The sequence below is a fragment of the Gasterosteus aculeatus genome, chromosome 1 (assembly GCF_964276395.1).
Source record: "Gasterosteus aculeatus chromosome 1, fGasAcu3.hap1.1, whole genome shotgun sequence".
In the NCBI taxonomy this organism is placed as follows: Eukaryota; Metazoa; Chordata; class Actinopteri; order Perciformes; family Gasterosteidae; genus Gasterosteus; species Gasterosteus aculeatus.
Window position 1 is genome coordinate 25,434,251 of NC_135688.1, and position 27,091 is coordinate 25,461,341.

Genomic DNA, 27,091 nt, shown 5'->3' on the forward strand with positions numbered 1-27,091 from the left:
TGAAGCAGCCATGGGAACAGAGCAATTATCCTCGCCTTTCTCCTGGCGGTAGAAATGAGGGATGGACTCATCTGGGCTGTCTCGAGGGGTCCATAGCTGTCCTAGCTGGAGACACCTTCTCACCAATTGTCACCTCTCCCCCGGTAGCATTAAATCTCACTGAGCCGCCCACAACTCGCACAACTGTGCGCTGTGCTCCGCTGGGCCACCCACAAAAGGTGCGATTGGTCGGTGAAGGTCAATACTCTGTTTGCCTCAAACACGGTGTGCATGTAAACGAGGTACATGATTAAAAACTGATTGTTTTGTGTCCTGCTAAAGATGAATAGATCGTTAAAGTAAACTAACAAATACATTTGCGTATACAGATTCATTCATGGGAGTTCTGTGAAGTTGTTGATTCATTCGAGCTCCCCTTCATCTTCACGTGAAGAGTCGCTAAACTCTCTTTGTTCCCCCTGCTGCGACTGACGGCCCGCTGACATTCTGGCCTTGACATTTTGCGGATTGTTGCTTAATTGTGTTGGACAACTTGTCCGCTTCAAGTCCCCCTAAAAAAACAGGCCGTCACCTTTTTATGAAACACCTCTCACCTCACCAGAAGCCATAAAGAAGACATGTATGACTAATAAACCCCGGGGCATCACTTGAGATACTGTCAAATTCCCCACTAATGAGCGTTTGAATGCCTGTAATTCATTTATTCAGCCGTTTTGCATTTTATGGGATTTGCATGCAAATGAGCACCACCAGTGTCCTTCGCAGCAGCAGTACTGAAGCAGGGCTTCAGCAAACAGCAAATGAAGCGCCGACACTAAAATCATGACATTTGACATTGCAAATCCCACCGCCGATTGTTCCTTCCTTAAGACGGCGTACGGCACAGATCCCTGCGGGGGCTTCGCAACTGGGTCGGCAGTAACTGCACGGACCCGAGATAGTAGGAAGTCGTCCCTCCGTCCTTTGCACCGGGGTTCAAAACATGTCGAGCCAAAGTGGATCTGATCACTGGCTCTTCAAACATTCTGCGGATGCGGTGTCTGGTGGAGAACGGCGCACATCGAATCCTTAAGCTCATTGTGGAAAATGACTCAGTCAGGCCAAAAAAAGAGGCCGTGGCCGTCTATTTTCCCACCGAGCGTTATAGATCCGGGAAGTGGCACTTTGGGTTTTTGTGTTTGGGGATTTGAGACATGGATCCCGTTGTGAAATCAAACGTGTCTGGAGATCAAGCGGCTCCTATCTGATAGCCCCAGAATGCACAACGTGCTTAATGCTGCTCCTCAATCAGCGCCAATCGGCACAACCCGGGCACTCTGAGCAATTGTGCAAAGTGGCGGCGGCGGAGGCGGAGGCAACAACAGCGGCGGCCTGGTTCCTCGACAAGTGTTGCATAGTCCCTCAGATCTTGTCCCAGGCAAACGGAGCAGTGCATCAATTGCTCTGCTGAATTTCCCTCCGTCTTCGTGGATGATTTCCCCCGTGGTCTCTCGCGGAGAAAACAGGGGAAAGGAGTGCTGGCGCGTTTTTTTTTTCTTTCTTTCCGGTCAACATCGTCTGTCTGCCCTGTCGCCTCACCAGAAAAGGATTCTTCCCAAAGTGTGATTGAGTGCCGAGTTAAGTGGTCGACGGCAGAGAGCTTTCTTGGCTCCTTTTGCCTGATGAGGTGAGCTGGGCCACAGATGCCCATTTCTGCACCGGCAAGCAGATGCACTCCGCACCGGGGATGCTTTCCTTTCAATTACACCCGGCAATCAATGCAATCTGTGTTTGCTAATTTGCTGCACCGGCGTTCCATCGCGCGGGGAAAACACTGAGCCAGAAACACAACGGAAAGGCCCGGGCGTGGAGTGGCGGAATCACAAAGCATGCACGGCTATGGACACGCAGGTTTTGAATTGAACCGCAGTGTTCTTTTGAAGCATGGATTGATCTCTCCTGACTCACTGTTCCCAAACCTGTGCTGCTGCCAGCAGGCTGAAACTAACACCGAAGGCGATGCATTTCACTTCAGTTTCAAAACAAGTGAGACAGAAGTAAGACAATAAGTCAAACCCATTTAGAATCATACTTACATACGTGGCTGTCAAATATGACACCCATGGGAGGGTTTAGATGAAATGTAGGCGTGGCTACTTAACAATAATAACTGAATAAATGTCCATTCATTAACACGCCAAAGTTTATTACTGCATTTCAACTCTTAGCTGCAGAAATGTCCAATATGAACATTAAAACGCACATTTAGAAGCAGTATGTAACTGAATAAAGCCGACTGTTAATGGAAGCAAATTTTATTCAACTAGATTGAACTTCCATTGGAATTAAACATGACTCCTCCAAACCCAGGGGCCCAACATAGCTGATGTGTGCAGAGGCTCCTAGTCCCACACTCACTGCTGCAGATCATCTGAATGGGTACGAGGGGGAAAATGGTTGTAGAGGATGTGATAAGAACCCGGTAAAAACTGAAGGGACAAACAGTTCTCAGCTCACGCTTCAGCTCCCTCTCTAAGTAAATAGCAATAGCTTTGAATAACACCTCCGCCGGACCGATAAGGAGGCACATGCCCACAGCAAGGTAGCAAGTCGCATTGGGCATTTTAGAAACTTCCTATTTCAGATAAGAAGTTCTTTAAATGGAGAAAGTCTACATAATGAATTATAGAAGTGGCTCACTTCATGCTGACTGGGAGGAGGATACGCGGAGAACATGGCGCGAAAGCTCTCGCCCAGTTCTCCTGGAGAGTAAAATACCACGAAGGTCAGCATTCCAACACTTGGCAGCTTTCCAGCTCATCGATCATTCTGCAACACACTTCAAGAGACCGAGACACTGATTATCACGAACCCTAAAGCGGAACGCCGCACAGCATGTTTGTTCGTTTTTTTCAGGAGTACCGTTAGAGCTGGGAAATGTCAGCTTATGTAAGAGACGGCACGTTGGTTTCTACTTAATTCGAAGAAAAAAAGAGGACCCGTGGAGGCGGGGCCTGGGGGCGGAGCTTTGTTGCAACCTCGCACAGCCATTTAAGTCCAAACTCTTGGACGGGGAACGAAAATAAGTGCTCATTCTACCCACAGATTACAATATCAATCTCATCAGACTGGTGCCCGACCAGCGGAATAATGGACATCCATCATGATCACTGACGCCTTCGTTTCTCACACGAGTCGCGAGCGGCGATGTCTCGGTGCTAATTTCACACTTAGGGTCACCCTCATTTCTTTGGTTTCCATGAAGTCACACTGCGAAGTAGAAGTGAAGTGAAGTGATATGTTAAATCAAATGAAAAGACATACTGATCGTGTCTCACTCGTGTTTGCTCGCTAATTCGGTCGGTTTCCGTAGTCAATCTTAATCGTTTTTTTCACGTAGCAACAAACTCCACAAACTTTTTTTTTTCTCCGCGTCATCCACTCAGCCTAAAGTACAGAGTTATAGCAGTTTTTATCCAGTCTTTTCAATGCTTCAGAAATAGCAAGTTTGTTGGGGCCGAGAAGTATTTTCTAATTGGTTCCCTTCGATCGTTGCTGATTCAGAAGTTACACCTCTTTCAAAGTCATACACGACACAATGCATTCTGTTTGAATTAAGCCTGGCAGTTAGGACAATTGTGCTATTTTTCCTTTTGGGAAGTGAACCAACGTCGTTTCTTTACACTTACTGGTGATTTGAGACTCTCCTGCAGATAATTCATGCATTTCTCATCAATCGACATTCCAACGCACAGGGTCTGCTGTTTATGGAACATCAAATACATTTCCCCTGCTGCCTGTATGTGTCACTACAAGAACTTTTCTTTTTCACAGCGTAGATTATCACAAATTGACATGACCACATGATACTGCGTGACTCATTCTCACTGCTCAGAGCAGGAGGAACATGTCCCTCATTTGCATGACGGGGAGCCAGCTTGCTAGGATGTGATGGAAAATCCATTTTGCTTACTCTCCAGGTTTGGACCGGCAAACAAATCAATTCAAGTGTGAGAGCACCCTTAAGGGCATTTAGCATCTTTGCCACACTCGCAAAACTCAGGTTTTTATGTCAACCGCATGCTGGCATGACTCAGAGATGAGTTATCGTTGAATATTTATCTTTTATTTGTTTTATTCCCTCAGATTTTTCACACCAAATTGCATTTCAGCTCAGTTAATCAAAGGAGAAAAAGTGGCCGATACAGGAAGGGAGCAGCACCCTGTCACCAATGGATACATTGTCATTTATTTTTGTTTCCTCTCCGGATGCTTCCACACCCATGCGATCACAAATCTGCTGGTAATCCCGGTTTTCCTGGGTGACATGCAAATCAGGGTTGGCCTCACTTCAGTCATATCATGTCCCTAAATGGAAGCAGTTAATCAAGATGTGTTCAAACTGAATAAGGCCCACACTGCACGTGCTGTGTCCAGCATGATGAAGACACTGGTCAGACCTGGTTGTTAAGGTCATCCTTGACACGGTCATATGCCAGTGTGTGACTTAAATGTCAATCAAAATGGGCAGCAGTGCATGGTGAGTCATCTGCTCCTCAGTGAGTATTGTGAGGAAGTATAAAGGAAAAGTTGCTTTATTTTAACCACTGAAAACTTTTGAACTGTGTTCTGTCTTTTGAACTGTTTTTTATCTTAGAATATACACATATACATGGGTTACACAATCAAAAACTCTCCCAGATACACACATCTATTATTAATAAGGCTGACATTGTCTTTTTGTCTTCATTATGCCAACAACCGTCCCCCCAGCTGAGGACTGAACCCTTTGGCCTGAGGACTAAAACGGGGCTCGTCAAAAAAGGAAATCATGCAAGGATGGCGGCATTCTGAGACGTATTGTTTCCCGAGCCAACATCTCAAGGGCAACCGCCGTCAACCGCTTCCTGTCCGCGCCTTCTTCCTTTTAACCTCGCACTGACGAGGCCAACAAGAGGCGCCGCGGTACGGAAACTCTGTGAGCGGCAGCAGGCCCGTCGCCCGTCTCAAGGTCCCTAGATGCGCTTCCCTTAGATCCATTTTGTTGGCCTTCCACAACAAGAATTTAGCAGACATTTCATTCGACCCAAGTCTGTGAGGTAAACACAAATTTAGAGTGCAAATAGTTTAATTTTACATCTCCTGACATTGGATTCAGTTATGCCTCATATAGCTATTCTGCTCTCTCTTGCGGCCGTGCAGTGCCATGGGCAGCAGGTGGAGTGTAGCGAGCAGGGACCCAACCGGTTTAAAGCATCTCAGAGTAGCATGTTATTAAAATTACCTGCAGCTTTTACTTTGCAAGCGCTGGACATTGCCAACGTGTTTCATCAAGTGGCCATAAAGCCCCGAAATGGATCCGTGCTTCATGTTATGGATTCCCCCTGAGAGTTTGGGCAGTCGGAGTGTGCGCTGTACTTAGTGATGTAAGCTTTCATTCTTTGGCAGAGTGTCATTTTTCCGGCACTAAAATGAAGCAGGTGCATCATTTTGGGCACCTATTGGCGAGCAACTTAAATAAGATTGGCTATCATTCCCTCCCTAAATTTCCCATTTGCTTTTAGAACCGTTCCAAATGCGCTGCTTCACGACAAACCCACAAATCGTCCACCTGTTTGCCCACATGATGCTTTGGACTCAGTTACTGATACCAATACGGGTATATATAATATAAAAAAAATAAAATATATTTTAAATTTTTAGGCAGTTAATGCAACTTTGAACATCCTCCAAAAACATTTAATTCCCACTCATTTTCCACCCTTAACATCTACGTCTAATCAACAATACAATCTCAATGTAGAAACAACAACAGATGCACGGTATTGTGAAGCTCTGCAGAAGGCATCGTTGGAGAGATTATAAAACAACCATAAATTGTGTCACTCGCGAAGGCATAAAGAATTGATTAAATACATTGATGGATGAAGTAATGATTATTTACCTTTTCCATCCTCTTTACAAAATGACCTGACCAGCCTCTGCCATTTTTTATTATTTTTTTTAAACAAATGGCTACTTTGGCTTGCTCCCGGTCATTAGCCTGAAATGGTTGCACGAGAGTTTTAATGGAATCCAAAGAAGGCAGCGACTGGACTGTCCTCTGATGTCCCCGTCTAGGGAGGCAGCCAGACAGCGAATGGGAGCGCGTTACACCACATCTTCGTGTCTCGTAGTCGGCTGTGACTGCAGTCAGTGTGAAGGAAGTATTTCGTTAAAAATGAATCAGCAGGAACAGACGTCCCCCCCCCCCCCCCCCCCCCCCTTTCCCTGCTTTCCAGGGGACGGCCGGAGTGACAGGAATTCGTAAGCGCCCCGGCTTCGTCTGGTGAGGACACGCATTCATGCAGGATGAATGAGATTGTCAGTGGGTATCTGAGGTTAATCGGCCTCATTTTAAAAAGGTCTTTGACGAGTGACTTGAAAACAAAGCACGTCCGATGTAAGGACACGGCTGTGTCCTTGTATTTTCCCGGGTATCTCAGATCAGCACATTTTCTCATTAGTACTCAAGCGCCGTCATACATTAGAATCACTAAATACTGCCGGAAGTAACACATTCGGTAATACTGCACAAACTTAAATCCTTGCCTCTAAACCAGAGGTCTTCAACAGGGGGTACTGCAGGGGGGGTCGCGAAATTTTTGGTTGAAAGGACAATTTTTTTTAAAAAAAATTTCCCCACAAATGTAAATGTCTTCAGAATCAGAATTTTATTTATGGTCTTTAAATACACATTAACATGAATCCAACATATTGTCATATCTGTCATTGCGCAACACACACACTCAGCTTCCCTCAGCGGCTCTCAAGCTGGGCACCGGTTCACTCACTGCTCCTTTCATGCGAATACGACAGCGCAGGCACCAGCTAATCAGATCGCGTTTATGCTCACGTCTAAAGAGCGTGAAGCTCAAAAATAAAAGATGGCGGACCAAACTCCGTACAATAGGGGGTCCGTGCTCCACCTCGCCATCAGTTTGGGGGACCTTGGCTTGAAAAACGTTGAAGACCTCTGCTCTAAACTATTCAGCCTTATAGGTTTCCAACTTCATTGTGACACGTTTGAAATCTGGGCATGTCGGCAGCAGGAACCCCTGCAGACTCAAACCCGGGACACCTTCAAGGGAGTGATACGGCCTGCAGATAGGAAGACCGGAGGCAACGTCAGCTCAAAATGGCTTGGTGCTCCCCCATAGAAACTCAGCACAGAATCAAGTGGTGATTGAGGTATTGAGAGAGAGACGCCTTCCATTGGGTAAAGTTGCCCCCACACTGCGACGATACTGGCGAATGGACGAAAGCATGTCAACGGAAACTTCAAAATAAAAAGTCCATTGAAAGCGACAACACGGGGTGTCAAATTAGAAAAATACAACCGAGTAAATTGCTCATGCAATTAAACAATATATAATTACTACGGCCATATTATAAATAATGTAAATCACAGTATAAAAATCTGGTGGAGCGTTGTAGGTTCAGTATTTGAGACCTCATCAGTAGCACAGCAGTAGTCGTGCTCATTTAATTATAAGATGAGCCGCAGGGCGGACGAGGACTCAACGAATCCAGAAGAAAAAAACAACCCCCCTTTGGTTGAATCTTGAGAAACTCTGACCCACCATGCACACAGTCGCGTTGCAGGCCGATCCTGATACGCGACTGTGTGCATGCTGAGGGCGAAACGCGATCCGCTCACTCGCTCCGTGCACAACCACGGCGCTCTGAGGAACATTCTCATCACGCCTCTGCAGCTCGCTGCAGGTAACCTGGTACAGTGGCATAATTAGACCGCATTAGTGTCCGGTTCTGTGTGTGCCGTGCATTATAAGCTTACTCTTCAATAGCTCCACAGTGGTCAAGGCTCCGACGTACCGGGTTTTAAATCAGGAACGTTGAATTAATGAGCCACTTTATTAAGATGGAGAGTTGAGGGTCCTTTGTTTCCCATCAGTGTTTATAATGGATGACAAGGACACCTTTTGAACTGCAGACACGGGTTAAAAAAAACAGAGCTGAATATATTCACGTGTTTAAAACTGCATTCATAAGAGTTTGATTTATTTTATCAGACACTTAGGCTTAACAGCGCTCATGTAGCCTGAAAGCAAACGTAAATCAAGCAGTTCCCGCCATGAGCTTTTCACAGCCGACCAGGTCGAGTCTCGCGCTAAAGATCTTTTCACAAACTGTTCATTTTTGTTTTCTTTTGCACAATCTCAACGGTGCATAGAGGACTTTAGCACCAGGCAGCTGCAGTTCATGCCGGTGCCAGCTTTGTGAGGTGAGGAGGATTATATTCCATGACAGAAAATCCCAAACACTTCTGAATAATATTTGGAGACATGTGCTTATCACACATTAGCCAGTAGTTTTCACACCGTATTAAGTGCTGTAGCGCAACTGACCTCCCAGGCTTCCATTTCGATTCCCGTGTCAACTTAGTCTCCGGATTATCTCAGTCAGAGCTAACAATCCGAAAATAATAAAGTTGTTTTGGGTTTAAAAACGCAGCCGCCCGTTGGGAAACTCGTATTTCCTAACACACACAGTGAACAGATACCAGTCCTTCTTTTCTAACTGCAGATCTCATCTATATCAAAACAAGGGAGAATTATTCTTCCAGCGATGAATTGTGGGCCGCTTACCCCCCAATTCATATGCTCAGCGCTGATGAAATATACTCTTTGGATTTGAAACTCATTCCCCGGCCGGGTCTGATCCTTCCCTATTTGCCCAATACCCGTGTGAATTCCACTCATCCATTATGAAACCAAATATACAACTCGCACTAGTTGTTGTCATAGGAGGCCGTGAGACATGATATGCGCCGTAATGTGTTTTGCTTCGGCGCCTGGTGGCCTCTGCTGACAGGATGTCAGAGCAGAGTGGCTGGCTCCCAGACGGTCTATGAGGACCCAGACTCTTCCTCTCAGGACTTTCGGTTGAGGGCCATCCGTATTAAAATAACAACCCCTTTCTGGCCTTTTGGCTTTGTGATAGAGCCAGTACTGTTTTGTTGGGACTTAATCGCCATTTTCTGTAATACAAAGTATTAAAAAAGAAAAGTCCTACTGGCAATGCTGCCAAGAAAACATCCTATCTGTTTTAAAGTATTTTGCTGGTATTTTGTTACTTGTGTTGTTTTCCTAAAACTATCACAAGGACACATTCTTGGTCTCTCCATTTTCCGATGGCCTGCACACCTGCTGCTGCCCTCTCCTTTGAGGAACGCCTCCAGCTCGTCAAACCCAGTGTGCACACATCCGCCCATGCAACCTTGGTTCCTACCAAAATGCTAGTGTGCCGAAACCCACACACGCACACCTGGAGGCACAAGTTAGCAGACCTCGTGTAAGCTACTGAAACACCTGGCTCACTTAAACTCACTTATAAATCACTTTTACAGAGCGTGTGTTAAAATGACTTTGCGCTTGTCACAGTTTCTTTCCCGACTACTATCGAGAATCCTCACGTTGTGGTGTTGTTCCTACAGCTGCATTGTTAGGTGTAATTTTTACACTCGCAAATCAAATTCAACCAATTATGCATGTTGATTCCAGGTGGGAAGTGTTCAGACGCAATCAGAAAACCCACATTTCCATAAGCTTCAAGACCAAACCAATCAAGCCACACAACAAAATCTCTGACTAACTCCCCAACTGAGATCACGTGATCACGCGCAGTTGTTCATTTGATGGGTGGTGTTTGGACTGACTGTTGTACCGTGACATGACTTTTGGTATGTTTGCATGCGAAGCAGAGCACTGTGGAATCCAAAAGTACCCTGAAGGGCCGTTCTTTTGCACTCCGAGGAAACGGTGTCATCCGCAGACTCAGCCAACCTCCGAGGGCGTGAATAGCGGTATGAGGTCAAGTCCGATGTCTCCCTAACTTTTTCGGTACATTTTATGAAAGAGCCTTTAACCAGTGGGAGGCTTTGCTCTCTGCTAATGGGACTTGGGAGTGCAATGGCATCAAAATGACAGTACTATGAATAAATGAAATGATTCAATAAGCGGGTGTGTCTGTGAGGCGGCATCATTTCAGAGGTAGACGTGAGGTCAGCTCATTCAGCACTGGATGTTTTTGACAGTCCACACATCTATTACAGGGGTTCACTCTTGTGTGGATGAAGTCAATGGGTCAATGGTTTGCACACTTGAAGTTTACAAGTCATCAGGAAAAGAGAAAATTTGTTCCTATTTACGTACTGGGGGGTGAATTGGCCGGCGTTTAGGGTTGATGACACACTTTAGAGTGGGAAGGAGTCGCTCTCCCAGGGGGAGGAGTTTGACAGGTGGATGCGAGAGGCCATGAGCTTTCGGGTAGTGATGGAAAGACTACGGCGATAAGCAATGGAACATTGTACCGCTAAAGGTAAAGGGATTAAATATCCCATCATGCCCTGTGACGCCTTGGAGTCCCCGGGGTCTGAAGTTTGGGGAGGAGGTAGTAGAAGGGCTGCTTTGTTCAACCTTCTACCATTGAAACTCAACTTTAGTGGCAAGAAATGACTGGATTTTCACATTTAGTTTTATCAGCATTGAGGAATTATCTTTTTAGCCACAGGGATTAAGAGGACATATGCACCATTTGCATGCGTGGATTTAGTAAAGAAAGCGGGATTTGTTGTCCCCAAAGTAAATCAAATGCGGATGTGAGTGTAACTTCCCAAATATCACTATCCATAAAATAAACTGTAAACAACCAGTTGAGACACTTCTCGCAGCTGGAAACAGCCTCAAAGTCACAACTTCTTATTCATCACACAGCTATGACATATTTTTGCTTTCTTCTCCACTATGAGACAAAATAATAAATACACTTTTTTTCTGTAACCTTTTGTCTTTCAAAAACAAAGCAATTTTTGGCAGTTTGAGTGCCGTCTAAATAAAATATATTTTTCAGTGAACAGAAATGTTTCACATTTCACTTTGAGCACGAAACTACAGAGACCCTGAAGTTCTCGCCAGTGTGTGAGGAGTGGGAGTACCATCTGGTTGATCCATGGCGGTATTAGAAATAACAAACAACAGAACCGCAACATTCATTTGGAATTATGAGTACTAAACAGGGTTGTGATCTTGACAGAGTGCTACTAGGCAATGAAAAATCTACCACTCGGGCATGTTGGGCTTAAAATCACTCACGTAAAGCAGTTTTGTTTTTGTATATTCTCCCATTAAATGCAAGGCAGACATGACTCAAGCGGGACATTGATTTCTGCCACTTTAGTCCAAAACGAAGCAGCTAACATTGCTCTTTGTGAATGTGGGTGCAGACTGCGGAGGCTGCATAGACACGCAGAGGCAGGTCGATCCAAGGACATCCTCTTTCCTGCAAAGACGAGTCTGTCTCGGATGGATTGATGTCCTCGCGATGCTGTTAAAGCAAGAGCTCGCAGCCGCTGGCAAAAGACACAAAGTGCGATCCCTCATGTCAAACGCATCTTCTTTTCTTTTCACATCTCTTTTTTCCTTTTTTTCCTGCTCAAACTAAATCCACAACTGTTAATAGTTTGGACAGAAGTGCTTACAAAGCCCCGACAGCGACCCGGAGCTTTAGTGCTGACGGAGGGAGAACCAGTCGAACATCGCACGTGTCCAACGTGCACTTCTTATATTTGCCTCTCATACAACCGTGCTGCAGAGATGAAAAAGAAAACACACCTTGCCAAGGTGAATCTAGCAGCCGTGTAAATTAAGGTTTTGCCAATTTTAGTGCAAATTATGTTTTGCCGGAGTTTCCCTGCTGAGGAGCCCCCATTGCTGCTGTCGTCGTGCCCCTGTATTTGTTTCCATGGAGCAACTCCAGGTTTGCCTCTCGATCGACGCCGTCACCTCGTCCTGTCATGGTTAACGGTTAAGGTGTATGAAATGTTATTTAGGATAGATTTACCTGCTATATTCCACACAGTTTCCATGTTGTGTACTAATTCATCATTTGAAACAATGTATTCAACAATTCCTTTTTCAAACTTTCAAGAGCCACCATCCTTTCAAAAAGCTCGCCTTATACCGCTAAGTGTAAAAATATGTTTTAATGATTGCCCCCGCGGCCTACGCTTTGAATGGGATTTTGATTTTGACTGGCACAGCCTTTCAGATTTTATAGAGTGCTGTGCTGATAATCAAAAGCCCAAAATTGGGCTGTGGATTATTTTTAGGGGTACGCAAAAGGTGCCTCAGTGAAAATTTCAGAGATGAAAAAAAACTAGAAGATCCTAAATCAGCGTGGAGCAGACATTGTTAGCAGATTTGGCGAATGGTGCTGTCACATTATATTTTTTTCCTTTTGCTCCTTATTCAACAAAATACCAAATCTGCACTGCCTGTAAGTCATAAAAGATGCTCTCGCCTTGAAAGCAACGAAGCACTGCCGGCTAAAAAATAAATGTGCCTCTTGTGTGACCCCCTTTTTGATGCAGAGTCACAATGCGCACAGATTACTAAAGGCTATATTTCATGATGCAATTTGATTCAGAAAGAAGCGGGGTCTAAATGTCAGGCATTCAGTGGAACCAATTGTTTAAGTGCTTCATCACACCTCGATGTTTCATAGCCAGTTGTCTATGCATCCTTTGGAAGTAGATAGTGTTTGATGGTGGCAGAGTTAGTAACTATTTATTCATGTGGGTACCAGTGGGTTAGTTTTGCTCCTTGCAAAAGGAAGTGGCAAGCTTTGCTGTTGTTGCTTCCCTTCCAGTAATTGATATCCATGTTTTTGTTATCTGGGCAGCGAATGTGGAGCTTCTGTGCGAACACCCAGGGTGGCTATCGACCTGGTGTCAACAACCCCCTAAAAGTCAATAGAATACATGAGCGACACCGCAAAAGACAATGGGTGGTCAGACACAGCCTTCAGATCACCTTTATGTCCCGAGGTCGAGTCACATAGACAGTCATAAAGCTGGATGTGTACTAGTTTGCTGCGATCCTTTGAGTGCTGCTTCCTCCGACATGACATTAATTATTGCTGAAAATGGTTTAGCGTCGTGTGACAACGCTCTGTCTTCTGCCATAGCTGACACGCTGAATTAGTCAACACGTGGCGCCGTGACAGAATCCGACGCGTCCACACCATCAAGGCTACAGCGGCATTTTTGTTTTGTTTTTTTTTGGCCCAGTTTGGGCGCGTCATGTGGTTGCCATACGGTGTCTTGCGTCGGCTGTCAGCTCTCCATAGCGGTGAAACGTCGGGGCCCAAAACCGAGAATTCAGGGCGATGTGGGAAAGTCCTGCAGAGCGCAGTGGCAACGCCGCCCGTTGTTCTTTGGCCACATTGCGAGTGGCGCTCTATTAGATTAGAGTATATTCATTTTCACCTGCTGGCTAGGTCCAAGCACCGCACACACACACACACACACACACACACACACACACACACACACGGTACTGTTCCAAAGTCACCTGCTGCGTCTCCCCTCCAATTTCCTCTGTCTTTCTCTTCTTCACACGTCTTCTTCTTCACCTTTGCACCTTTCTCCACAAGCACATCCTACCTCACAAAACCTCTCACACAGACACACACACACACACGCACACACGGGATGCTCAACACACACCGCCTCCTTCTCACGTCTGGGCAAGGACACAGTGAAGCTGACTCACCCAGAATTGAGCTGTCATCTGTGTCACCTCAGGCTTGTGTGCGTACAGACACTCACGTGTGTGTTTTTTTGTGTTGTGTGTGTGCGTGTGAGCGTCACCTTGGGCAGGGAGTGTACTGTGGGAGGTTACTGACAACATGCACAAGCTGGGGTGTACGGGCAAAGGCACAGGACTTGATTTGATCATCATCGGCGAGACAGAGAGAACATGACTAATACGAGTGTGTGTGTGTGTGTGTGTGTGTGTGTGGCTGTGACGGAAAGTCCTGTTTTTTTCAGAGAGCATACCCTCCTCCTACACACTCGCAGTGCACAAACACATTCATGTACTTGTGAGTTTCATGCATAGAGGGAGACGGGATCACCGAAAAACAATTAATCACAAGATAAAATATCAATTTGAATTTAAACCCATGCCAACATGGGGGGGATTGATTTAGAAGGATTTAAAGTTAGCTGGCACACTAAATGCATGACATAATCACTGTATGGACAGGCTCCCGTAGCGCTCTACCAGAAGTCTGGCCCCTCGCTCTCACGCGCACACACACACACGCACACACAAAGACAAAAACCTTTCCTATGAGCATCTGGGCAACAGACAGGCCTATTAGCCCACAGGGCCTCGCAGTGCCAAAATAACAACTGCAGCATATGTCTGCGTAATAATTGCATTAATGTTGAACATGTCTCTCTGGGGGGTGGCTGTGGTTGACGACTTGGGGGAAATTAAAGCTCGTTCTGAAAGCATGAAATTATAATTCAGTAAATGTTGGAATGCAAGAGGGTTCTGCTAATGATCACTAACTATGCGGTAATGGATGAAGAGTTCATTTCCCAAATGCTGGATGTTTGTGCTGGAGATCAGATCATTACCTTGAGCCCTGTGCTTAATATCTTTGTGATTCGGAGGCGGCAAGCTCCAAATGTGATGCGGCCTAGATGTCGCCACTCACATTACTGACAAGCGTTTTTCTTAGTTCATGCCGTTGGCGTTGGAGAAATTCACGTCAAAACTCACACGTCGTTGTGCCAGTTTACCTTTTTCCGGTGGCCCAAAATGACACTGTGTAACTCATGCATCAAGCTCACGTTGGCTTTTTCCTTATTCTCTGAGATGAGCTCAAGCTAATAGCCTGCTGCAAGCTGGTTGTGCTATCCCTGCCCTGCCTCATCCAGGTGAGCTCGTGTTGACTGCAGAGAATGATTGCGGCGTCGGGATGAGCGCTCGGAGGGCGCTTTAACATCCTGTCTTTGTGATGAACCGTTTAGCACGCGGGGGTCGGCGGCAGCGGGTATTGCAGACGAGCCGTCGCCCCCAAAAGATTCCATTTAGTGGCTACATCACCTTGTGAGGTTACAAATTGTTTTTGTGCCCCGCAGCTAAACATAATGAAGATTCAAGGCGTGCCAGGGAACGCGGTGATGTGTGTCCAAATACTCAGACGGCGAAGGGAACACGCGCACTCCAGATTGCGTGCAGGTACGCACTCACACACACACACCTTTCTGCCCGGTGGACACTCATTAGGATGCAGAGTGGAGGGATAATGTGGTTTAAGCAATCAAGGAGCTGGCAGAACCGGTCCCCTACTGAATTAAAGATAAAGCCAAACACCTTCAGAGACCAGATCACAGGCCCATATGTGGATTTGGCCTAAAGCAGCCGATCTAATGCGTGCGTACAGTATGTGCATGTGTAACTGTAAGCGCGCGTGTGGCCTGTTTGCACACATGTGCAGTATTAGACAGCGTGCATGTGGATTACCGAGGGAGGGGTGTAAGTACATCAACAGATGGCACAGGCTGAAATGATCTGCTCTAAATGTGACAGCAAGTTGATTATGCAAACGCTTTTTTTTTTTTTACACCTAACATGTGAACAATAGTTTACGTGTGTTCCATCCACGTTTAGAGCTTCCTGGTTTTTTTTTCATCTAACGACTACAATGGACATTAACTGGCTGCACGCTTCTGAATAATAATATTGCATCTTTCAAAACACAATTAGTGTGTCAGGAAAAGGTTAAGTCAGTATGTGGCATTACGTATGAAAACAGTTTTACGTGGGGACAGAGGTGTCATTACAGATATTTACTGCATCTTCCGTGCAATGGAGGAAGCGTTAACATGCCGGCGGTCTCAATAAATACAAGATGGAGCGCGTGATGGAAACTCTCGGCAAAAGAGTTACTTTAAACAGAAAATGGTGTGACACAGAGGCAAAATGCAGTCATCTACTGTGATTCCAGCTTCGTTTCTTTAAACTCTGTGAATGTTAATTTATGGTAAAGAGGACATAACAGAATCTGGTGTTCAGGTTACCTTGGAAACGAGCCCCATGTGCAGTGTCTGAGCTTCAAAAGATGTGTCAATCATAGTTTTACACGCCCAAGTTGATGTTAATTGTACTAACCTTGCTGTATTTAAAGGGACAATGGGCTCTCTACTTACAAAGTAGAACTCTTTTATTCAATTTATTGCAATTTCCACTCACACACAGAACCTTGTGCATTCAAGTTCTCCTTGAGTTGCCCTTTTGTGCGTTGAGGGGAATAAATTCACAACATCACCATATGTTATTTACTTGTTAATACTTGGTCACAGGGCCACGTTCTGATCCTTTTGCCATGGACATAGAGATATTATTTGCACACTGTACAGTAGATCTGACTCACTTGACTCCAAACCTCATTACAAATGTAATGTAATCTAGATTGCAAAATGACAGCTGGGTAATGTCGTGTTTAGCAAACATGTTGTTGGTAAATTGTGCATTTTAGGGAGGCTTTTTTGAGCTGCGACTCCGTACACGTATTATTAACAGAACCAGTAGAGTGCAGAGTGGATGTGACTCAAAATAGGCTATTTTTGGAGAAGTGAGCTCAGTGTCGCAGAGGAATAGGGCCCATCAGGCTGGTTGTTAATGTCAACAAAAGGAACAATGTAAAGCTCATTTCAGCCTCCTTGCTTCACTGTGGTTTTCCGTTGCACACGCTGGCGCTCTTCTCAGCAACGCTCTCATTTGTGCTCTGTAATTACATAATGTCTAATTATAGCATGTCTAAAAATACATGTTGATGCCAAACATCCCTTGGTGCACTTTCCACTGACCACTACGCTCATTTTTCAAAGAACAACAGTTGGAGGCAACAGGCACGATTCCACCCACCTGCTCCAATAGTGTGTGTGTGAGTGTGTGTGCTTTTGTGGGCCACCGCATGTCCGTTTGTGTGTGTCTACGCAGTAAAGAATTAAAGGGTTATCGCCAGTCTTTATTCCTCTAAACTGGGGCAGGCCGCATTATGTAAAGTGCTAAATTATATATCAGATCTGCCTGCATGCCGAAGGGAGAGTGGCGAAAGGGAGTCACGAAAAAACACACTCCCTCTCACTCCTGCTCCCGTTATCTCCCCTGAATACACACACTCACACACACACATTAACACACTACCCACCTAACTATGTATCGCATATTATCTCATGTATAACCTCAGTGCGCACTTACACAGACTACGTTATCTCACACAGGCCCGCTCGGGCTGACAGATGGGAGCACCAGATGATGAGCGCTACCAGATTTGTGTCTCGCGGTGGGATCCATTGCTGACACCATTTAAGCCGAGAGAACACTCCGGCTCACATTAGCACTCTAAATGGCTCTGTCTGCATGCGCATGCATGAACGTTTGTGTGTGTGTGTGTGTGTGTGTGTGTGTGTGTGTGTGTATACATGGTGAAAAGTATGCATCAAGTGTCCATTGAATATAATTGTGTGTGCGTGTGTGTGTTTTTGATTTATGCATGGGATCCAGAGGCATATAGATAGTTTAATTGAGTCTGTGTCTGTTGGCGTCTTGGCCAAATGTTAACATCCTAATTCTTGGGCATATACACACATGCACAATGCATGGTTGCCTATGCAAATGGACATGTGGGCTTGACATTCTCTGCTTGCTCAAGCTGCTTTCATCTCAGCAATGAAGAACAATGACCTATTAGCGAAGCTCTCAAGCACACATTGGGCTCCCTGAGCCAGCCTTGCTTGGGATATTTGCTCGTTCTCTGTGTTTCTGCTCCCCCCCCCCCCCCCCCCCCCCCAACACACCATCTTCTCTTCTCCTCTCTGTTTTCCGCTTTTGTCTCTCTTCACCCTCCTGCTCCCTGCAGACGCTAGACGAGTCTGAGCAGCCAGCCTTTGAGACCGGCTGAACTTAACCAAAGTAATCTTCAGAAGAGAAACGACTGCCTTCCTCCTCCTCTTCTCCTCTTGAGACTCTTCTGACATTTTGCGATGAAAAAGTGTGTCATATTGAGGATGGAGGAGGGTGGGGGGAGCACTGGAGAGTTTGCTCAACTTGTGCAAAAATTCTGCAGCAAGGGCTTTGAACATGAACAAGCTGGCAGCGCTCATTGAGCCCTCAGCGGCATATCCTCCCCTCTCACCCCCCGATGCCCGTTGCTCCAAGTCTCCACTGCCATAGCAACGGCAGCGAAGTGACTGGAGACCTTACACACCGTTTTCTTTGCCAATAATGAACCTTTCTCCCTTTCTTTAGAAATATATATATATATATATATATATATTTCTGTTTGCAAGACCAGATGATGAGTCATCTTTATGTATTGACGCTATTCATTCGTCTTCTGTAATTGCATGGCAACTCATCAAACACTGAGCGAAAAACACATCTACATGACCCAATTTCTCTTTACACAGAATAATATCTTTGCCAATGGATTTTGTCTCAATTTGTATTTGAAGCAGCTCTGATCATTCTGTTTCTCATGTCAAATGGCTACCTGATGGTGTGGTCGCTCTTACTGGTTAACCTGCAGAGCAGTATCACCTTAATCCAGCTCCCCTCAGCTCAATGGAGCTTCAACGGGAAGACGGAGGTTTATTTTGAAAAGGTGGACACCTAGAGCGCCATAGTTTGAAGATTAGTTGAACTGACCCGCCGTTGGTATTCGTGGAGTCGGGAGCGAGAACGTTCGTTCACGGTGTCGCACTCCGCTGTTCACACATAATAAGCCCCTGGCCAGTCACACTGTAGAGCGGGTGGGATTTTCTGAATGGTTTCGCACTGAGCAGGTGAGGAATACGTCGTGGAAGCTCCACCTCTTGTAGTCTCGCCCGCGCACCCGGAAATAGACTGCAAGTGTTTGTCTTCACCGGGATTAACACGTTTTTTTATTTGTCCTTGCACCGTCTTGATTACATTCATATCCGTTTTTCTTGGATGGCAGCGACTGAATTACTTTATAAACACACTCTAACGTCCTTTGTGAATAGTTTCTCGCACTTTGGGCCGAGAGGTTAAGCGTCTCTCATGCTCGTATTGTTCACATTCTAAGGACAATATCACCCGCTATTGCCCCATAAACTAAACCACAATATTGAATGGGAGGCTGCCCTTTCTATGCAGCTCCGAACGTCAAATGGGGATTTGTTGAGCATGTCTAACAGTTTAGTCGAGCCTTTTGCTATCGAGTGCAAAAAGTCGGTCCAGGGCTCTCCGGCTCTCTTTCCCCCCCTCACATGCACGCGTGCCTGCTGGCTCCTAAAACGGGCCTCTGCTGCGTCTCTCTGCGACCGCTGTGATTTATGTCCCGGCGGAAGCCATCTCTCTTTGGAGCTGTATCGGACTATGAATGTCCGTTCCAGGCTGTGCTCCGCTACCATCCGTCGCCGGACATTGGACCCGAGTTGAACCACAGGGTCTCTCCCGCCTGCCCGAATGTCGAGCACCACTTTCAATAGAGGGCTGATTATGATCAACTTGAAGAGGGCAGCAGCAGAGGAGTGCGTTTTGAATCCAGAAGCCAAGAGAGATCTGGAAACAAGGAAAAATGTGCCCTTGACTTGATATGTCCTAACTACTATGCTGTATTATTACTTATAAGCTGTCAATACGATACTAGAAAGCAGTATAGCATTGCCGTACGTTGATGAAAAAACATCCCAGCGTGCATAATGCAAAAAACAGAAGCTGTCACGATTATAAATGGCCTTGGTCTGCACGTCCGGTTAATGCTATGCCTCCTTATCGGAAAAGGAATATCTATCTGAATAAGTCCCCTGCCCCTGTCGACTTCAGCATCACAACAAATGGCCCCATCATGGAAACTATTATTAATGTTGTTTTGGAAAAACAGATTCCTGCAATCTCCCAAATTCAGCCGGAATAATTCCCAAACCCTTTGGTTTGTGGTTTTGAGTTTATTCTCCATGTTGAGGTCTGAACTGTAATTAATGTGTAAGCTGGTAATCTGCTTTCGCATACAGTACAAGCCTGTTCTGTTATTGATGTATTTGATGCTTTATGAACTGAAAAATTAACTGCAAGCGACAGTATTTCCTGTGTTTTCTCAATGGCCCTTCAGAGCTGCTACTACAGCCAGTGATTCATTATGAAATAGCTAACTGAAACTCTGTGTTCCTCTATCATGCTTTTGAGATCCCAGCAGCAGCCTCCTTTTGATATCCACAGAAAGAGACGAAGCCTCCTTTTTCTTTCTTTTGGGGAAAGCCGGCACTTTCAATCTCTAAACCTAGGCGAAAAAATTAATTTCATTCTCTGCAAGGGTCCATGCATTTTTGTTTCATTATTAAACATGTTGTTGTACTTAACCACAGTCAATATATAAACATGACAGGTTGCTGTTCCTCGTGTCATTTCAGCGTTTCGCCCCCAAAAAGATTCTTAAATCTGTCCTTACATCTTCTTAGATATTTCTATTTTAGTTTATTTCACATGAATAAACTCCCACAGGGCCAAAGTGTTATCCAGAGTAATAAATGCTGCAGTGAGCCCCGGGTTCAATGCCTGTTCAGATGGAACTCTTGGAACTTCTTCAAAGAGACACGACTTCCTTCATAATACCTCACAGCATGCTATACATCCACGCTCAAATGATTTATTGGTGACGTTACATCACGCAATTTGAATGCAATTAAACCGCTCCGCTGCCTTTGACGCGATCATCTGGTCAATATTGAGGTCAGATTTTGTGGCGGCTTGCCTCCAAACTACAAGATGGATCAATTTCAGTTAAGATTGAAGTCTTTTCTTCCTTCTTTTGCACCGTCAGTGGTGTAGCGCAGGGGTCGATTTGTAGACCGGGGTTTATTTGAACTATGAAAGCATTTAAAGGCCTCCGTGTTAGACCAGCTCACCAGCTCCCGGGTCCCTGTCATGCACGTTGCTTCGAGTCTTTCATGTGTGTTTTTATGTTTTTTATTTGTCCTCAATGTTATTTTTCTTATATTTGATATTTTCTAAATCTTCGATGCTTGCCAATGTGGAAGGGAATGTACCGATAGTGAATAGGTGTGAAGCCCCCTAAAATTTCTCTATTTATTTCCTCATATTTCAGTGCATTGAGTTTCTCCCTGAGCCAAGAGAAGAGTGCAAATTTGGGACCCAGTGCACCAGAGATCATATCCCGTTTCCGTCTGTCGTCTAACTCTCTCCCTCATGAGCTTGTTGCATCATTAGTCAAACAGGGACAATAAAACTTTTTCAAAAAATTCACCCACTGAAAGATAATTATGTGAATTACTGATAAAGTGCCAGAAGTGGAACGGCTTCCTCCCACAGTCCAAAGTCATGCTCTGGGGATCAGGCTGATTGGGGACTCTAAATTGCCCGTAGGTGTGTCAGTGTGAATGGTTGTATGTCTCTGCGATTGGCTGGCGACCAATCCAGGTTGTACCCCGTCTATCGCACGAAGTTGGCTGGGATGGACTGCAGCCCCCCCGCGACCCTGTGTGCAGGATAAGCGGTGTGAAGATGGATGGAGATGGATGGACAGATGAGTTGCAAGAACAATACAAATGCTGAGTGGGGAATAAAGTAAATGTCACCATCAAGCACCTGGTACCTTATTGAAATGGAGTTATAATACTTATTGGTCTTTCACATGGTACTTGTTGCTGGACGAGAACCAGGCATAATGTGGAAAAACGTCTTGTTATGTTTTTAAGGACACACTAGAAACAGACCTAGCGGACTGAGAGCATTGCCTTCTTTCGCTCTGAAACCACAATTTCTCAGCCTGTGTCTCTGAAATAACACAAATCTAAACCCATGAGAAGTAAGCGGGCCTCGCAGTAGCATGAAAGGCACAAATTGTTCCAAATAGCACCCTCGCTATAGAGCGGTATACATGCCAGTTCCGTGCTACTTCTTCAGCCCCTTTGTTGCCCTCATTGCATCTGTGTAAACAGCTAAAATCCTGCATTTTCTAAATCCTGCATTAATTTTGGAAAAGCACAAAATACACTCCAAAGGGACGGATTTGCTGGGTAAAAATAATCTCAACCTAAATCTGAACTCTACATCCACCCGTCACGTTATAATCAAGTGAAATAAAGTCATAGTGACGCTGGCGTCACACTGAATGGAGAGGAATGGACTCATTGCCAAATCCTTCATTTTTGACATGATGAGTATAATTGCAATTTACATATATTGCTGGTGGTATTGTAACAATGTGCTGTGTGACTCACCATTATGCTTACAACCAATCGTGGCATTCAGCGTTCACATGATTGACTGTACACTGAAGTGGAGACTTTACTGGTGTTGGCACCACAGTGAAAACTCTAGTTTAGCAACCTTGTCATTTAGCATTTCTAAAGGCAAACGCTGTTTTGTTAAAAGCATGTTGGCAGGCAATCATCTACTGATTTTTACTGAAAGCGGTTCATGGTTAAACTTGTGTGATGGGCATGTAGTTTTACAGATGCTGTATATGCTGTTCACCAGAGCATCGGGCAAACCAGTTGACTGGACTCAAAGCAAAGTTAGGGCAGCACATATTTTGACAATCTTTACCTTTTTTTACTTATGGAATTATAGTCACATCACATTGCGGTAAAGGAAATTAAAAAATATATCCAAGTGTTTATAGAGCTGTTTTCTATCATTTTCAATGTCAAATAAGGAGAATGATACTAGTCCAAAATATGCGTTAGTGGCCATGTTGTTGCAGGAAACAAGAAATCTGATCTTTATCTGCAGAGGACAAGAGCTGAAAGACAAAGCTTAGATCAATTAAAGCGATTAACACTGACCCAGAGCATACGACAAAGTCCACCGTTCACCTTTAGAAAATGTGTTTGCATCTTGATTCTTTGTGTCTCAGTGTGTACCGCGCTGGCAGAGGAGGCATTTCTACAGAAAGAAGGTCAGCAGTCCTATTCGAGGCCCATTATCATCTATCTAACTATATAGGATATATTCAGGCATGAATATAACCAAAACACAGGCAAATGTTCTTCAGAAAATCCTCTATTAATCGCGTGGCATTTCACCTTGAAATGCTTTGCCTTTCAGTTCTTTAGGTACACTGCAATGTTCACAAGAACTGCCTCAGCTTGGATTATTTTGAGTATCCTAAAGAGGAGACAAAATATGGTGATGGAACTTGCTGCTGCTTTTCTGCTCATTCCACTCTCTTCACATCATAGAAAGTTCTGTGGAAATATTCATTGAATGTTATTCAACTTTCGGTCCACGGCTACGTAGGCGTGCAGCGGGCCGGAGCTCTCTTTGCACTCGACCACTGTGCACCAACCAGCGCTCGCTGTTTCTACTGTGGGCTTTGACGCCGTTGGCCACGCGCTGGTTGATTAGTTTGTATTTGTGGCTTGTAGAAGTAGGTTTGAGTCCCCAGCTGGGTTTCTTCTCGAGAGATTGAATGACATCTGCCGGCTCCATTTGTTTTAGCATATGATGATTGAATTGAAGACTTTGTGGCCAGACAAAAAAACAAATCCATCTATTCTTGAGGCACTTTGACTTGATGGCGCGAGTTTAGTCGATTTTGCCAATTATATTTGAAAACTGGACTTTGCTTCGAATTGCATTTGGCAGGAACACATGTCTAATATGTCCGGGAATGAGCCAAATTAAGCCATTGTTGTGCCCGATCTGTCTGAAGTACCCGGTTGCCAGACACCAAAAGGGATGACAGGAGTTCCTGCAAGGCCAGTATTTTATCAGCGAGAGCTCTCCGAGGGAGGGGCCGGTTCGGGGGAAGAGATTCAGCGAAACGGCTCGTTAGCCGGTCATTACCGCGGGCTAGAAATGTAGCAGAATGACCCGTGTGTCAGTTTGTAGGGTTTTCATCGCCTTCATTGCAGCACACATCATAGTTCCACACACACTGACACAATCAAATCACTTCATTCCTAATTGGGCCGTCCAAACGATACTGATACTGCACATAAGCCAGAAATGACAACGCAGTTTTTCCTCCGTTTCTCCCAACCGTCGCCCCCCCCCCCACTGCACTTTGCTTGGAAAGTTGTGCGGCGCACTTTGTTATGCAGGGACACATTTCATGCGTCGGGGGGGGGCGGACAGCAGCGCAGCGCGTACCGAGGAATCAGAAGAGTAGACAAGCAGGCTCCGAATCCGAAACCGCATTCACCTTCACGCTTTTCCCTTTTCGCTCCACGGCCTCGACAATCTCTCTGACATGCAAGGGGGTGTTGCGTCCTGGAAGCGCTTGGGTACCAGCGCTCACAGTGTTGAACCAGATGTGTCCGCGGTAAACGCACACCCTGCTGAGCTTCTCCCAGCTCCAGCAGTAACTGTACCTTCCACAGGGATGAAAGAGCATCGAGACACGCTGGACCGCTGTCTGGTTTTTCTATCCTAGATGTATTATCACTTCAAATTAACATGCAAGTTGGTCTCAAATGTTTGTCAGGCTTCCATCCTGTGTCTTGTCAGGACAAAGTTTCCGCCTCAAAGCACTCCAGAAAGCAGTCGTTTAAAATTGAAGGCACTCTGTATGAGTCCGGGCGCTTGCTTAATGGCCTGAGAATGGACGTAATAAATCAACCGTGATGTACAGCCTCACCTAAGCAGTTCAAGCTGGGCCTCCCGGTGACATCAATTGCTCGATGATTAGGTTGTGGTAAACTCGACCTAATCTCCCAGCAGCACGCGCTAACGGGCCGATAACACAACCTAATAGCGGGAGGAGGAGCTTCAAAGGGGGTCTGCCCTGAAGAACTCTTCTTCCCCTGTGCCACGACTTGCTTCTCATCAGTCGAACAAGACACGAGCCAGCAGAAGCGCTAATCTGCCTGATAGCGGCTAACCTACGAGGAAGTTCAGGTCACACAGGGATCTTCAGAGAGAGAGAGAGAGAGAGAGACAACCCAAGAGCTCAAGTGCATAAGCACTAGCGTGAGATAAAAGGTCCTTATCACATGACCCGGCTGGGAACTATGGGGAGAGAGTTTGCCTCCCTCGGATGAACTCCCCGTAACGATTCTCTCCTCACAGCCATAATTAAACCCGGAGCCCATTGTCTTGATTCATTAGCTCCACAAGCTAGTTGGCCAACCTTGATCAATTACGTGACCAGCCATCTCAGCCGAGCTCTTTAGTGAACACTCTCACGTAGCTTTGTCGTGGTGCAAGTGACAGCTCGGGAGCAAGGCTGTGTGTGTGTGTGTGTGTGTGTGTGTGTGTGTGTGTGTGTGTGTGTGTGTGTGTGGGAGGCAGGCATTATGATGCCGCACTGTGATTCGGAGAAACTTAATGGACGTCACAACGGCGACAACACCAAGATGAGACAAGCGTTTAGTACATGCCTAGACTGAGACAGTTTGTGCGTGCGTGTGTGTGTGTGTGTGTGTGTGTGCGCGCGCTCATGGCTTCGCCAGTGATGTCAGCAGTGCATTTATGCAAGTCTGACACTAATTAATGCAATGTTGTTGTTTTTTCTCTCGTTTCCCGCTTTCAGAGTGGAGAGAGAGCGCGGCGGTGTGGGTGAGATGTTGACGTCGGTATTTTGAGAAAACACAACACGGTGTAGGAGGCAGATCTCTACGTTGCATGACACATACTCCGCACGCAGACACGCTGCAAGCTTATTATCCTCTGCTTGAAATGGCTGCTGTGCTGCTGTAATAAAAAAAAAGGAAATTTGTCATCCTGCTTTAACTTTAGCGCCGTACTGTGGTGTTGTGTCATGTTCTCCTGCCACCCGGGATTCCCCTCCCTGTCCAGCTGCTCGTCCCCAGTGTGTCTCCACCAGGCCGCCCACGCTGTGTCACATTGCCCCATTAGCTCCCGTAGGATACCGGCTCTAGATTCAGATCCATGCCAGGTTTCTTCCATCCTTTGTTTTATATTTTGTCCGCCTTCATTTCTTTTCATTTTGACTGTCTGTTGAACTTGGTAACCGGCTCTGACTGCCCCGCCTCTTAAGCCAAACCTTTGAGTTACTTTGCATTTGCTCTCTCCACTAAAAGTTGGACACGCATGTAGTACCTTGGCTATCTGGTTATGTTTGTTACTACTATCTATTCTTCCAATGCCTCGCAAAAAGCACAAGGGGCAGCACCTCGAGCTCAATAACAATTGGTGTCTTTTTATGTGCATTTTTAATGTGCGTATAAAAAAAACTCAACCCGCTACAAAGGTAGTTTCCTCCAAGTTACCAGCTCTATTTCAGTGAATCTAGATGCACAAGATGAGGTTGATAGGAGCAAAACAAAGTAGCTATTTTGAATGATTTTATATTGAAGATGTAAGATGAACCTTAACTAGAGCCATTTGTGGACGTAAATTTCACACAGGCAGCGCAGTATGAATGGACGTTGTTCTACGTTCAGCTTCAGCGCTTTTCCGCCGAGGGGTTAAACCACGTGATGAGCAAACATTCCTGTGAAAGACAGGAGTAGGGGATTAACATAAACAGGCAGGCCGACATGGCAGTGGGGCAACGGAAACACAGATAAGGCCAGAAAGAGATAACGTTCCCTCAAATGATAGCAACAACAAGCAGATTAGCAGAGCAGACTAATATTAAACGTTAGAGGGGGAACAAACATACATGCGGGCATTCAGGTGAACAACAGTATTTATAAAACCAATTTCATTTTGCTAAATGCTTAAAAACAAATCAAGAATTGAATATTTTCCCTTTTTGTTCTGACCTTAGCCATAAACCCTTTAGCAGAATGATTTCCTATAAGCATCTGGCTCGCACCTCCACAGGTACAACCAGTATCTTGCTCTTTCAATGTATGGGTAAAATGGATCAGCAGGGCTCCCGAAACCAGCAAATGCGGTCATGTGATCAGAAATCCTTTCAAAGTCTCTTGTGGGATGGAAGCAAAAGCACTTTAGTTCTACCCCCTTGAGCGATATTGCGATGGAAGTAAACGTTAGAATGCTGGGCTTTTAGTATGCTGTATCGCTAGAGTAACCAATTCCCTGCTCAAAGAGCAATTTGAGTGGACGGAGGTGCGAGCTCATGTGTCTGGCACGTCTCTATCGAGTAGTATTGTTGTTGCTGTGTTGTTGTCACGGATGGAGAGGCGTGATTCATAACAGCCTCCAGGCACTGAGGCCTCCAACGGGCAGTGCAGAGCTCCGCAGCACAAGTCTGGTTTGAAAAAACTTCCAGATTAGCATTCGAGGGCCCATTTTGTTTAGAGTTTTGGTGCTGGTTCCATGGCTTGATT